At 50.1% G+C, this 15,620-nt stretch overlaps 1 long non-coding RNA gene across 1 annotated transcript; it reads right to left on the bottom strand.

The window, feature by feature from the left end:
- Positions 1 to 2,419: 2,419 nt before the first annotated feature.
- LOC144134459 (uncharacterized) lies at positions 2,420 to 3,538 on the bottom strand. Its single transcript, XR_013315139.1, has 2 exons — positions 3,418 to 3,538; positions 2,420 to 2,771 (listed from the first exon to the last, which is right to left on the bottom strand). It is a non-coding gene; the product is annotated as an uncharacterized LOC144134459 (long non-coding RNA).
- Positions 3,539 to 15,620: the final 12,082 nt, after the last annotated feature.

The following is a 15,620-nucleotide window of genomic DNA, read 5'->3' as shown; positions in this document are numbered from 1 at the left end:
CGAAACCAAACACATCAAAGCATAGATGTATAATCGGGCCAGCAACGTGTGTGAGCGACGAAAAATCTTCGCCTCGGGCCAACAGGCTCCAGGTAAAATAAATCTTTCCAGATTGTCTTCTTGGTGGACGATCTAGGGCGTCGAAATGTTTAACCAAACGGCGGAAATAGAAACAAAGGCTTGAAAAGCTCAGGAAGCCCTTCGCTAGACAAGAATCTCACGGCGTGGATTCTACCGGTTCCGGTCATACTCGAAGGCAGGTACAAGGCTACCAAGGAAGGTGAGCTGGCGGCGTCCGAACTGATACTTCCCGCAACTGAGCTGAAGCACCATTGGACAAAATAATCGAAATTAATTTCAAGTTTCCAGAAAACGTAGCAGACAGTACAATCTAGAAATAGCAGAGTCAAGCGGTCCACTTGAGTGTATGAAATAAAAATTGCAAAGGTATTGGCAATATTTAACGGACGTGACAGGAATGACATTAACAACTATATACCAATTTAAATCCTGCAATTTTTTTTAAAATTATTTGCACAAGTGATTATTGAACGTATCCTTAATTTCTGCACTGTAAATAATATTACTGATGAAAAAATATATGGGTTTTGGAAAGAACAGTGTACGCAAACGGCGCTGCTACACAATAAAGAAAAAAAAGTACGCAATTTTGAGAATAAACTGTATACAATAAGAATATTTCTTGACTTTAAAAAGGCGCTTGACTCCACCAAGCATGACACCTTATCGCAAATGTTGAATGAGTATGGGATAAGGGGAATTGCTCTTAACCTAGTTCAAAGTTATATAACTAAGAGACTGCAGTACACAAAAATACTTAGTTCGCGATCATTACCAGGAGAAATCAAATTTGGTGTAACACAAGGGTCTATTCTCGATCCGCTTCATTTCCTTTTGTACATCAGTGATATCATCAACGTGCCTCTTACTACACACATAATCCTATATTCCGATGATACTAACGTTTTTTTTTTTCCGGTGAAAACTTATGCGCTGTACGACGAGAAGCTAATATATGGCAAAGGAAAGCTTATGAGTGCCTTAGAATAAACAAATTAGAATTAAACACTTAGAAAACGAAATACATTATTTTTCGGCTTCGTGGTAGGCATATCGATGACACCATAGAATTAAAGTACAATGATGAAGTCATCCAGCGCTGCTCATTTCATAGATTTCATGTGGTCTCGGTCTTGAGTGAGGTGCTCGTTTCCAACAAGGTAGGCTTGGGAACTGCGCGAAGTGTAGTCGTCATTTTGGTTGAATAATGTGCAGAACAGTCTTCGCACTGTGCTGGACTGGGCAGCGAACGTGGATTCCGACCAGCACGTCGGGTGTTCAAAGAAGAAAGATGCCAGTCCTCGGACTCGTCATAGGCAATTCGCAGTGCAGGTACGTAACCTCCGCTGGTTGGTCAACACCCACTGCAGTTCGAGGAAGCACGTGACGTGCTTAGAGAATGGTCTGCCGTTCATTTGAAAGGGTTCCTGGCGGACCTTGCATTTTTTTTATTTCTGGGCATTTCTCTGTCCCCTAAGCATCGCTGTTATGTTGGAAGCTACCAGGCCACACCAAACACGTCTCCAGTGAAGTGCGCTAGAAATTTCGACCACCTGGGGTTCTTTAACGTGCACTGACATCGCACACTACACTGGCCTCCAGTATTTCGCCTCTGTGGAAATTAGACCGCCGCGGCCGGGATCGAACCCGCGTCTTTCGGATCAACAGCCGAGCGCCAGTTATCTCCTGTTCGCATGGCATGCCCCGTCTAAGTCTGCCTCTTTCGGTGCCAACTGCGAAGCTATTAACTTCGGTTTGTTCTACAATCTGCGCAGCTCCCTTTGTATCAACGCCGTCCTTGCCATTTTCATTTTAACCAAATTAAATGCACTGTCTTATTTAAAGTATTCTCGTCATTATCCACTGGCAGCGTACAGTGTGTGACGTGTGTGACGTGTACAGTGTGTGACACCACAGAGGTGTGAACCACAAAATGAATGTGAACTGACCCTGATCTATACCTGGTTCGCGATTACTCGTTAAGATATTACCGATCAATACGATAAGCGCAGTTGTCCCCCATAATTCTGTAACAAATGTGGTGATGTCTGCCGCACCTTCAACGCCACCCATGACTGTACGCTGAGAAATACGAAGCTAATCGTGAAAAATACCGCAAATTTGTAGAATAAAATTGAATTCATGTCTATCTGGGAACCAGAAAAGCCTTTTCAGAAAGAATCTGCATTGTAATCTGCCTGAGAGGTGAGCGGCAGGAGGGAAATCAAAACGCATACGTAAACACGCATCAACGCAAAGATTCATTTTCGCAGAGACTGGGAACACACGAGACATTAAAAGACGAGCAACGTCGCAATTAAAAGGCAGCCGGCGCTGCTGAAGCTGCGCTGCGAAGTGCGGCGCCAGAGTTGGTGCTTCGGGTGTCGTCGGAGAGCGCTTGGCGTTTCAACGCCCCACGTCTCCGCCACCAACTCTGTCGGCGTCAGTTCAAACATCAACGTCAGTTCTCGTTGATGTTTGAACTAGATCGCCCTCGGTCGAGTTGAAACATCAACGAGAACTGACGTTGATGATTAGAGCAGAACTGGGCGCCGCCAGAACTCCTTCGTAGGGGAAGTACAAGTTCAGGAAGACGCCCACCACGACAGCTGGGTGAGCTTTGCGGGCCAGTCGCTGACGGGTGCCTCCATCTTGGCGATGTCGACCGCATCCAGGCACGGGTCGCTCAGCTGCAAAAAGTTCCAAGATATAGAGAGAGCAGAAGAATGCCCACTTCGGGAAGAGAGCTTTATTGGGGAGCGCAGCTTTCACAGTTTTTCACAGCTTTCACTCTGGTGGGAGCCGCGCGATACTTCTGTCCGGCTCTTACTCATACAATATATACGGTTACTCATACAGTATTCGACGGCGGCGCCGCGATGAAGTGCAGTGCTCCGGCGACCAGCTTGACTATCCCGAGCATTGATAGGCAGAAGAGCTAACGAACGGGGAAGGGCAGGATTGAGGGGCAGGAAAGGTTGTGATTGACCATATTCAGCTGATCTGCCGGGCACTCTAATTAGAGAAGGCGTTGAATTGGTCGAATCCGATTCTGGCGCAGTAAAAAGTAAGAAAATGTGCCCCTTTTTGTTAGCAACCTCGTCAATGTGAGACAGCATCCTGATCAACCAAAACTGGCAAATTTTTCGGGAAGATGAAATTATTTACAATTTCTTTCATAACGCAGTATAGAAGCTAAGACAGTGGATTTTTATTACATTTGTAACTTGTTAGCGTTACCGCTAATTCTGACAATCTGCTGTTGCAATTTTCCCTGGAACTTGTCCATACGTCCCAACACAGGGCATTAAAATACAGACACCTTGTGTCACCTACCCTGTGAAATGGGCAGTGCTCCACTGGTAACAGTGTTCCCGCAGGCAGAGAACATTGTCGCCCAGGCTGTCCTTATCCGCCGCTTCCCCACGTCTCCACCCCGTGGCGTCGGATGGCGGGCCTCGGGTCGGGAGTGGACAGGGGCTCGGGCGTCATGTTACCAAACTGCCAGAGTGGACGCTACCAACACCGCGACGGCAGGCGGACGCTTTACAGTGAACAGATGAAAACAGGAATCTATGCCGCGAAGTATGCAGGTGCCAAGAACAATATTTAAGCATAAGATCACATTCTTAACAATAACAACCAGAGAGACGTAATTCGTATCAACATCAGAAATATGCGGAACAAACAATATGCATGTGACACTGTGAAGCAGACAAAATCCACAGAAACTTATAAGTGGCCAAAAAAATGCTTCCGGTTTTCCACTAAGTGCGGAGTGCCTGAGCCTGGCTATAAAGAAATTGATATTCTAACCAAATGCTTAGCTACCCATCTCATTTCCTTGTTATTCCTTTGTCTCTTTTCCTTGCGCAGGTATCTTTTTCATGAAACAACCAGCCAAGAGATGTTTCCCCGTTCATGCAACACTGTGGCTTGCTCGGGGAGAAGAGGCAGACGCAGCAAACGTTTATGCTGATCTAAAAAAAATCCTGCTTGGCTGGTCACGTGTAAGCTTCAGACCAGACTTCGTTGAACTCTGGAGTCACGGGCCCCCTGGTCGGAAGGGGGACCAATGGGCCAGAGGAATTCATGAAGCCGGTGCCATCCCTGGTAGAATAGGTAATCCCGATACGCAATTTCTGCGAGCGATAATGGATCCACGTTACTAATTACGCTGAATCATACCAGAAACATGTTACAGGAATTAGAGTTACTATCGCTAATATCGAATACACAATGAAAATGGCGAAGGGTCCACTGCATGGTCATATTCTGGTCACGATTGAGATAAGCAATAATCTACGTGGTTGTTAACGCTCCATCGCCAAAGACAAACTAGTTCTGGGACCTCGAAGCGCTGAATAAAAGCACGTTTGCACGCACTATTGAAGGCTACCATACAAGACCTTGATACCTACAACGCGGCGGTAGAAATGTAAGCGCATTCTTAGGTGCTTGCCGTGCGTCCAGAGGGTATAGCATCGTTTCTGTCCAATGTGACTTGAACGTGACTCCTGTTGTACAGTAGGCTTCGGTTCCTACATGCAGTAGTCACAAAAGTATTGCGCTACCCTAGGTACAAAAAATACAGCGATACTAAGCTGAAAGGCACCCCAAAATACACACGCATGTGTCACCGCATTTTATTAATAAAGAGCCACTAATAATAACAGATCTTCACGTGATGCCGTGAACCTCTAGTCAAGAAAGGATGCGGCCCAAGATGCCCAACATAAACTCAAAAACGCGAGTAGAGCAGTTTCGGCCATCGCAGACTCTAGTACATATTGTGCACAAGGTGTATCATCCAGGGCCCACTCGAAAGGAGGCCACCTTACAATCTAATGGGCAGCACGAACTCAACCGGGGCGCTTTATGGTATGACTGCTCTTGTAGTCGTTGTGTCCAACCTGCACCTGGCAAGCTGGCTTTAGAGCACTGGGTTCACTTTGATGGACTCGATAGCACATATTACCACGCTGGACAAGTACTGCTCACTGAGACTCTTCAGTTTTCTCCGCGATGCCGGTGACGCGGATGAGTGGTGCCGCTTTGGTTTGATGACGCGTGGATCGCAAATATTCAGGGCTGTTGCCTTGATTTTTTGTGATCCACATGAATATCTACGTCAGCTTGGGCTTGCGTACATCTGTAAAAATTTAATGCAAAATCGTTGTGCCTTTTGTAGTCTAGAAAATCCGCTCCCAGCAGTTACCGGCGACGTTCTGGTGGAGCCATTACCGGCACTCTGCTTGGCTTGCACCGCCTGCCCTTAAACTAACCTCACCCTTTTCGTGACAGAGTGAAAGAAGCATACCACGCAGTCCTCCAAAGCCCCTCGAAGTCTGGGTGTTGGCGAACGCTTGGACAGGAGCCCACAGGGAACCAGCCGTTTTCCAAGATGTCGTCCGCTGCAAGGCATTCGTGGCGCCCGGTGAACGTGCAGCCCAGATCTCCTTTTACCTCACTTCCCGCCTCCTGTGCTCCGCTACATTGTCTTCCTCAAGCATGTCTTCACTTTGTCTACAAACTGGCGAACAGTTCCCAGTGCACTGCAAGAACTGCAAAGGTTGCTTCCTCTTTCTAAACCGTACTCAGATTTTAAGGCGTGGTAAAGATCAAATGGCACGGGAAATCTTGAAAGCCCATGAAACCGCGAAATGCAATAGTGACGCTTGCATTAGCAATCCTTCTCTTTCTCTCGTGGCCAAAGAACCAAAGTTTTTAAAACGCACTCAAGTTTGCACAACAGTCTTCATGACCGTTCATTCTTCTTTTTCTTTTCTTTCCTTTCTCTTTTTCTTTTTCTGCCTGATTTTTAGGCTGTCATTGTTTGTGTTTTTTGCATTCTTTTGCATTCTTTCAATATTTGCGCATGCGTGCTGTTGATTAGGGATCGGACGTTTTTTCGTCGTTAGATTTCATTCAGTTGTAAGTGTAGCGCCAGTCCTGTCCTCGCCTTTCTTTGCCCTGTCAAAACGGCATACGTTTTCGTTGAGCATAATGACTGACCGACTGTCCCCTCTGTATACTCTGATAAACAAAAACTGAGCACCGTGGTCCTCACTGCGAACACCGCCATAAATGTCAGCCTGCGTTTTCACCTTTTGAATTGATGCACAGTGTGACATTCCGTGTGTGCTACGAGGATCCACGTTCGACGGCGCGGCGTAGACGGAGACCCGTGACAGCGGCATCATCAATTACCCAGCCATGCTCTTTGAGTGACGACCAGAACAACCGGACCCGCCGCCGCCCCGGGGAAACAGGCTTTATCCTCCCCAATTTCCGGGCACATTCCAGGACAAGGGAGCTGTCAGCGGGCCAGAGCGCGCCGTACCACAGCCGACGCTATGCGCTACCGCGAAAACAACATTCTTTCCCTCCTTCCCCTTTCGACGTGGGCTATCGCCGGGAAGGCACCCACAGCTTCCCGCCGTGCGTCGTGAACAAAAGCGCATTCCCAGAAGGGCCGTGACGGACACCTGTCATGGCGGACAGGCAGTACTCGCCAAGAATGTGGAAAGACAGGCGCTAGTGAATTAGCTCCGAAGAGAGAGCCTGTGTATACTCTCACTTGAGAGAGAGTGGTGGCGTTTTTGTTATTTATTTAGTTTGTATTGTTAACAGACTCTGGGTTCGAGGCTAAGCCCAACCCAAGGGGTGGTCCCCATCTCGCATGTTATTTTTCATTGGAGAATTGATGCTTTGGGCGGGCCACTGAAAATGACCGCCCTTAGTCCTTTGTTAATCAAGTGCTTAAAAGCGCATGTAAACGGAGGCAGTCCAGTCTGAGCTGCGGCTCCATGCTTAGCATGTAATGTGATGCTACTTAGGCACTAACCTGCCCGGTCGATGAGTAAAGTAGTGCAAAGTTTGTTCTGTTGTAAAATTATGCTCTGCTGTCATCATCTACAAGCTCGCCTCCTCTTCATCTTCCAAGCCGAACGACACTAGAGGAAGGGTTTGTGATCCATCCTCGAAGAAACGGACGACTATTGAAATTCTACTGCATCCACGCCCAGGACGACATCGTTAGCGAAGAGGGCCTTCAGCGCCGAAGCCCGACGGCGTGCACAGCTTCTGCCAGCAACCGCTCGAGCCCAACGCCGGAGCCACTCCATCGCCCCCATGAAGTCGTCGGCACGTAAGCTCGGACGCCCCAGCCTCTGATGTATAACCTTAACCATGTGTAATTATTGAATATACCTGTTTGTTTAAACTGAGCCATACGGTGTCTCTTTGCCTCTCCGTCCCGTGTGGACCTGCGCATTATGGGGGTCATCACACTGGTGTCAGAAGTGGGGTCTCAAAAGCAAATGTCCTCTGAATGCTGCGACATTCATGACTTCAAAATTGTAATCAAAAGGGAATCACGGGACTGATTGTGGGACTTTTACCCCCATTTGAGAGGCTTGAGGCACCGGAGGGCTTGGAAAAAAAAAATGTCTTTATCTGAGGGAGCTCCCACTCCACAGCCGTCGCTCGGAGCAAGCATGCTGGCATTAGGAAGCGTCATTCCGACGTTTACGGGAGATAAGACAGGGGTTCCAATCTGCGATTTCTTTTCCATGCTAGAAGAGATTGGGAAAATGGGGGGATGGTCCGATGCTCAAATGCTGGGAATGGCGAGGTGTAAGATGGCAGGAGCTGCTCATGATTTTGCATGGCGAGACGAAAAAGTAAAATCCACAAAATCATTTGCGGAATTTAAGAAGCTCGCGTTTGAGCATTTTGACACTGAACCACGTCACGTGCGAGTACAGAGGTTCCGTGACGCCGGAAAGATGGTAGGGGAGGACGTGCGAACATTTTCGTCGCGGCTTCAGCGCTTAGCGCGCGATACGTTAAGCAGGGAGGAGGAAGGAGACCAGCTAAGGAAGAAATACGCGGAGGATCTAATTAAAGAGGAAATGACCGCTTTGCTCGTGGCTGGTCTGCAAGACCCCGTGCGCCGGTTCGTGCTCTCACGCAAGCCGAGCAATTTCGACCAAGCCGTGGAGGCCGCATTGGATGAGGAACAAAATGAGGCGTTAACGACAGCCGCAGCGAGAGTACGCGTCATAGAGAGAGCGGTGCTCAACCCTGAGGTTGCTCTCTTGACAGAGCGGTTAGATCGCTTAGAACAGCTGCTATCTCAGCAGGTAGAATGCCAGGTTGAAGCGCGCGCTCAACAGCGCCCATTCGCTGGAAACCGGAGACCGCCACAAAGCTACAGGCGCGGTATGCGAGATTTTGAAGAAATCGTATGCTTCGCTTGCCAGGGTCGCGGACACATCGCCAGGTTCTGCCAAAACGTGCGCCGTGGGGAGGCACAAAGAGAAGCAGGCGAGACACGCCCTAAGCAAGCCTACAGCGGGGCTCCAGATACCGAGTCAAAAAACTAGTTAGTCCTCCCCAGCCTGAGGAGCGTGGGGAGGGAGCAGTAGATGATGAGGTGGTGGTAGTTTGTGTGGCCGACGAGGCATGCCCTGTTGTGCGTTGCAAGTTAAATGGTTGTTGTATGGAATTGTTGATAGATACGGGGTCAAAGGTGACATTGCTTAAGGAGAGCAGTTTTAACACGCTTCGAAGGAAGGGGGACCGCGAGGTGTTGGAAGCGTCTGGTGGTATGGCAACCAAATTTGTAGGCATAACGGGGGATCCTCTTGGCATAAGTGGACTCTACCGGTTACACTTCTCTCTCGGCGGAATTGCATTGGAGCACCCCTGCTACGTATGCCCGGACACGGTGTCTCTGCCAAACGGAGTGTCAGGTATATTAGGGCAGGATTTTTTGAGAAAAGGGAAGGTAGTAGTCTCATTCTCTGAGGAAGAGGTTAATGCGGGCGGCTCAAAAGTTCCGTTTTTGAACAGGAGAGGGGCTGAGATTCGCATTACCGATATTGACACCCGTCAAACAGTGGGATCATTGGAGAAGGTATATTCGCGGGTTGCCGTCCGGCTGGCCGAGGAGGCGGTCGTCCTTCCTTGGTCGGAGCACATTTTGTACGCGTTTGTGCCTTCAGATGTAGAGAGCGGCGCCGTGGGAGTGCTTGAGCCGGTCGACTCTCTCAGCAATGGCCTGAAGGCAGCCGCGTGCCTCGTGACAGTTAATGACGCCCACAGAGTGCCCCTACGGGTGGTTAACTGTAGCCAGCAGCCACTGAGCCTTCCCAAGAACAAAACATTGGCTTTCTTCACCTCTGCGATATAGCAACGTGAGCCCACCGATACGGTACTCGCAACTGAAGAGCATGCTAGTCCTTCGGCTGCTCCAAAGGTGTCGTTCGATCTTTCTCACGTAAAATCCAGGGAGAGGGAGGCTCTGGCTGGTTTGCTGAACGACTACTCGGAGGTATTCGCCGCGTCCAACCTGGATTTGGGCTGCTGTGGCGTTATAAAGCACAGGATAGAAACCGGCACTTCATCGCCCGTTTACCAGCGTGCGTACAGGATTCCTTACTCCCAACGTGAGGAGATGGAGCGGCAGGTGCAGGACCTGATTGATCGCGGCATTGTCGAACACTCAAAGTCACCCTGGGGAGCACCAGCACTATTGGTGGAAAAGCCAGATGGCTCGTATCGATTGGTAGTGGACTACCGCAAACTAAATGCCGTAACTCGCATCGATCCATACCCCATCCCCAATATACAGGAGACGCTTTCTCAGCTGGGCTCTGCCAGGTACTTCACGGTAGTGGACATGGCGGCGGGATTCTGGCAGATAGCAATGGATCCGGCAGATGCCGAGAAAACGGCATTCAACACGCCCTCAGGGCACTATGAATGGAAAAGAATGCCGATGGGTCTGGCCAACAGCCCTGCTGTCTGGCAGAGAACCGCTGATGTTATCCTGGCAGCTCTTCTGGGGAGGCTGTGCTTCGTGTATATGGATGACATTATCATATACAGTGACAGTTTTGATAACCATTTGCGCGATATTGAGCAGGTTTTGGTGCGACTAAGAGCAGCGGGTCTCAAGCTGAAGCCCTTTAAGTGCCAATTCCTCAAAAACGAGGTGAAATACCTCGGGCACGTTGTTTCAGCTGACGGCGTGCGACCGGACCCTGAGAAACTAAGGTGTGTCTCGGATTTTCCATCCCCGACTAGCGTCCGCCAGGTCCGGCAGTTTCTCGGCCTGATCGGTTACTACCGAAGGCACATAGAGGAGTTCGCCAAGCTCGCTAAGCCGCTCACCGCCTTAACAGCCAAAAATGTCGCCTTTCGCTGGGACGAAAACGCGGAGAATGCTTTTGGGGCCCTGAAAAGGAAGCTAATGAGTGCACCGCTGTTGCGCCACCCGGATTTTAGTTTGCCCTTCGTTATGGCCACAGATGCGTCAAAGTTCGCAGTTGGTGCCGTGCTATCTCAGGTTATCGAGGGCAAAGAACATCCCGTTGCTTTTGCTAGCCGACAGCTGAGCCCCACAGAGCAAAAGTACGGAGCTACGGAAAGGGAGTGAAAACCGCTTGGGAGAGAGTCGTCATACCTCGGTCGTGGACAGAAAGGGTTCTTCGCGCGTTTCACGATGCGCCATGCGCCGGTCATTTTGGCGTAGCGAAGACACGCAGGCGTGTGGAGCGTTTGTACTTTTGGAGTGGCATGCGACAGGATGTTAGAGACTACTGTGCGAAGTGTCATTCCTGTCTCGAAAGAAAAACACCCAAGGGACGAAGACCAGCTCCAATTCAGCCGTTCCCTGAGGTTTCGGCTCCCTTCGAGCGGACAGGTATGGACATAATGGGCCCATTGCCCACGACCACTTCCGGAAACAAGTACATTTTAGTATTTGTCGATCACCTTTCAAAATACGCGGAAGCGGTAGCACTCCCAGATCAGAAGGCAGACACGGTTGCAAGAGCATTTGTCGAACAGATCGTGCTCCGACATGGACCCCCGAGGCAACTCTTGACAGATCGGGGAACGAACTTCGTGTCGCAGCTAATGAGGAGAGTTTGCGAGCTGCTTAAGATCGCTAAGAAGCAGACAACACCGTACCATCCGGCTTGCAACGGCGCGGTGGAGCGACTGAACCAAACCGTGGCCGGGTTCCTGTCGCATTTTGTTTCGCGCGACCAGCGGGACTGGGACTTGTGGCTCCCGTATGCAATGTTTGCCTACAATTCCGCAGCACACGAGAGCACGGGCGAATCGCCATTCTTTCTTCTCTACGGCCGAGACCCGGACCAGCCTAGTGAAGTGCCAGAGGGCCCCCGTCGTGTCCCATACGCTTCACTGGACGACTATAAGGTTGAGCTAGAATCGCGCTTGCAAGTGGCGAGGGACATCGCAAAGGAGTCCTTAAAGAAAGCGGCGAAGCGCAGGAAGGAGGTGCACGATCGCAGTGCTAGAGACGCGCCGTTTGATGTGGGGGACAGCGTGTACATTGAAAACTGCCAAAGGCAGATTGGGCTAGCTCGTAAGTTCCAGACGAAGTGGAGAGGACCGTGCGAGGTTGTCGAGAAGCTTTCTCCGGTAAACTTCAGAGTCCGAGACGTGAACCGGCGTTTGATAAGGATACACGCAAATCGCCTCAAGTCGGCACCGGTTCAGTATTCACGAAATGAGGAAAGGGAAAGCGCGGATTTTGATGGGGACAGAAGTGAAGCGGAGCGCGCAGATAGTTCGCAAGAAACGCCCTCTCCTGCATTTGTTCGGCAGGCGCCCGAGGTGACGGCCGGAATGCCACCGGATTTACTTCATGCATTGCTAGAAGAAGAAGCGCGCGAGGTTGCCGCGCAGATAACGCCAGGAGAGGCTCCTGCCACGAGCCCTCGCGAGTCCCAAAGCAGACAAAGGGGCACAGACTTACTTAGTATGACTCATGAAGGCCGATATCCGCTGCGAAATCGGAAAGCTAAGTCGGACTAATGGCGTAAACATAGCGGAGTTGTGAACTGGTTAGAATTGTGTAATGCCGCAGCTCATAACATTGCTATGTGCTTATGTGTTAAGTTATCGGAGTTGGTAGTTAAACCTTTCTGTCATTAAGTAACACCTTCACAGGAGAGCATGCGGAGCGCATGCAGAACCTGCCCTACTTCCTTTCATTATCTATATTTTTGTCTGTGCCGTGATCGTGCTAGAAGTGGGAGCTCCTTTGTAACTGTGGTAAATTTATTTCGTCCAGTTTGGACTAGAAAGGAGAGGCTTGGGTGCTGAGTTTCATGTTTATCTGTAAAAGAAGATCACTGCTGCCCCTGGAGACGCCAGTTATGACAGCGGAGGCATTGGTGTTGTGCAGTGGTGTTGAGTGCAGCGAAAAGTGTTTTGCCGGACGCACTGTGCGAGGCGATTCAGAAAGACAAGGGGAGCTGCGTGGACTCAAATGTTCGGAGAACATTCTTCTGGAGGGTGAGCGAGTGTGACATTCCGTGTGTGCTACGAGGATCCACGTTCGACGGCGCGGCGTAGACGGAGACCCGTGACAGCGGCATCATCAATTACCCAGCCATGCTCTTTGAGTGACGACCAGAACAACCGGACCCGCCGCCGCCCCGGGGAAACAGGCTTTATCCTCCCCAATTTCCGGGCACATTCCAGGACAAGGGAGCTGTCAGCGGGCCAGAGCGCGCCGTACCACAGCCGACGCTATGCGCTACCGCGAAGACAACATTCTTTCCCTCCTTCCCCTTTCGACGTGGGCTATCGCCGGGAAGGCACCCACAGCTTCCCGCCGTGCCTCGTGAACAAAAGCGCATTCCCAGAAGGGCCGTGACGGACACCTGTCATGGCGGACAGGCAGTACTCGCCAAGAATGTGGAAAGACAGGCGCTAGTGAATTAGCTCCGAAGAGAGAGCCTGTGTATACTCTCACTTGAGAGAGAGTGGTGGCGTTTTTGTTATTTATTTAGTTTGTATTGTTAACAGACTCTGGGTTCGAGGCTAAGCCCAACCCAAGGGGTGGTCCCCATCTCGCATGTTATTTTTCATTGGAGAATTGATGCTTTGGGCGGGCCACTGAAAATGACCGCCCTTAGTCCTTTGTTAATCAAGTGCTTAAAAGCGCATGTAAACGGATGCAGTCCAGTCTGAGCTGGGGCTCCATGCTTAGCATGTAATGTGATGCTACTTAGGCACTAACCTGCCCGGTCGATGAGTAAAGTAGTGCAAAGTTTGTTCTGTTGTTAAATATGCTCTGCTGTCATCATCTACAAGCTCGCCTCCTGTTCATCTTCCAAGCCGAACGACACTAGAGGAAGGGTTTGTGATCCATCCTCGAAGAAACGGACGACTATTGAAATTCTACTGCATCCACGCCCAGGACGACATCGTTAGCGAAGAGGGCCTTCAGCGCTGAAGCCCGACGGCGTGCACAGCTTCTGCCAGCAACCGCTCGAGCCCAACTCCGGAGCCACTCCATCGCCCCCATGAAGTCGTCGGCACGTAAGCTCGGACGCCCCAGCCTCTGATGTATAACCTTAACCATGTGTAATTATTGAATATACCTGTTTGTTTAAACTGAGCCATACGGTGTCTCTTTGCCTCTCCGTCCCGTGTGGACCTGCGCATTATGGGGGTCATCACAACAGCTATAGCCTCCAGCTGCTGACAGAGGAGTTTTGGAACACAGATGCTAACCTGCTGAAGAAGGGCTTCTAACGCTTACTGACCGTCGCATTGAGTGCGCGAGCCAAACAAGGGAGGAAGCTTCGCTGTGATGAGAAACCCACGCTGCTTTCCAGAGGGCTGTTAGCTTCAGCACCAAGAAGCCATAACTGATGGTACAACAGAGTTGGTCCCAGCATTTAAATGCCTTTGCCGAATCATTAAGCAGAAGACGTCTGTAATGTATGTTTGCTGCGTGTCCATTCATCCTTGCAGCACTTCTTCGAAAGACGATAGAGTTGTCCATTCCAGTTAGCTCGAGATATTCTGTCTGCCATATATGGACCCTCTTCACTTTCCTAGCGGCAACCGTAGCGGCTAACGGCTAATGACCAATCCAGCTACACATGCTGATTCGTGAGATGTGATTCATCGCCATCAACCCACCGCGTCGGAGTATAATAGGAACGACAACCAGCCTCCTGAGCAAGAATGTGACGTTATGACGCTCGAAAGTTTCCATTGCGCACGGTGTCCTCTAGGAGGAGTGCGGAGTGATGCCGTCATGTGGTGCCGTCGTGCGTCAGCTCCTGACACACGATGGAGCTGGTAACGTCTACTAGCAAACGGAGGAGTCTTACTACTAGCGCGGGGCTTCCTTCTGAGTCTGCGCGTTCCCTGAATGCTGATGTGCCGTCTACATCGGCGGGTGCTCGACCACGACGGAACGATATCGCGCCTCACTCCTAAGGCGGAGCTTAAGCGTTTCCCAGGTTTTTTTGTTGCCATGTTTGCGTTTCATGAAAAGCTTTCGTACACTTTCTGCCTGCCTGCACCAAATGTCCTCCCAGTAATTATGTTTACATGCGAAGAAACGCCGAGTAATGCCGTGATATTATATATTATGACTACGGACACAATCCAGGTTTTCCGCCACTTAAGGAGCCACTCCAGATGTCCGGAGTGGCCACTGAAGCTTACATGCCATAGTGACATCCATTCTGCACTTAAAGCTTTACACGAAGCTTCCGATCTAAAGCTCGGCTCTTAGCAAGGTGCCGGTCAGCGTTCTAACTTGTTCTCCTAAATTATAGTCGGCATTGTGCAGTGCATAGCGGGCGCTTACAGCACTGCGTATGCAGGAAGTGTAACACTATCGCTGTCCCTGCTTTATTAACGGGGTTCACTGAAAAGTAGCCTCAAATATCGTGATATACTTGCAAAAGAAGGCGCGAGAGGAAAGGACGCTTGCGTCATCGCCGCTGTGTGCTACGAACTCAGCACTGGTCAGATGTTTAGGGGAGTTCCCCAAGGTGGAGTAGATTTGTAATAAAGAAGTAATTACTCATTTGCATCCATACAAGCGCAGCCATACGGGTGAATGCCAATGGGTAATTGCTCCCTTATTACAAATCTACTCCACTTTGGGGTATTCTTCTAAACATTTGACGAACACTGTTCTCACTTCGTGTTATTGATCAATTCGCTCTCGCCCTACCATAAGCTTGCCGTCCCGGTTAGCTCAGTTGGTAGAGCGACTGCTCCGGTGAAGCGGTGGTCCTGGGTTCGAACGGTGGACCAGGACGAATTTTTACTTAACTACAAAGTTTCTGAGAAAGCTGTATAGCTTTTTATTGTAGCCGCTTGGCTACGCTTGGGTGGATGCCAATGAGTAATCACTCCCTTATTATGAACTCAGAGCTCCGGCAATGACGGTCACAGTAGGGTCGCTTGACGTATACCGTGAGCTCCCACAGAGGCTCCTGAACTCTATAGGTGCCGGAAACCTCTCGGCAGGCGTCCCCCAGCGGGTAGAAGGCCGTGTCCACGGCGTCCTCTCTGGAAATGCGTTTCAAATGGTTGCTTGGTTGACCCCAAATAAAAATGACCTTTCATTTTTCAAATGACTCATGGAGGTGTTGTTGTTGTCCTCTGTTGGAGTGGCGCATACCCGCAATGGAGGATTGGCGACGGTGCCTTGTGAAGTCAAACAGTTATGGAACATT

This window comes from Amblyomma americanum, chromosome 1 (assembly GCF_052857255.1).
Source record: "Amblyomma americanum isolate KBUSLIRL-KWMA chromosome 1, ASM5285725v1, whole genome shotgun sequence".
In the NCBI taxonomy this organism is placed as follows: Eukaryota; Metazoa; Arthropoda; class Arachnida; order Ixodida; family Ixodidae; genus Amblyomma; species Amblyomma americanum.
Note: the sequence above shows the minus strand (reverse complement) of the source record. Positions and strands in the feature narration are given on the sequence as shown.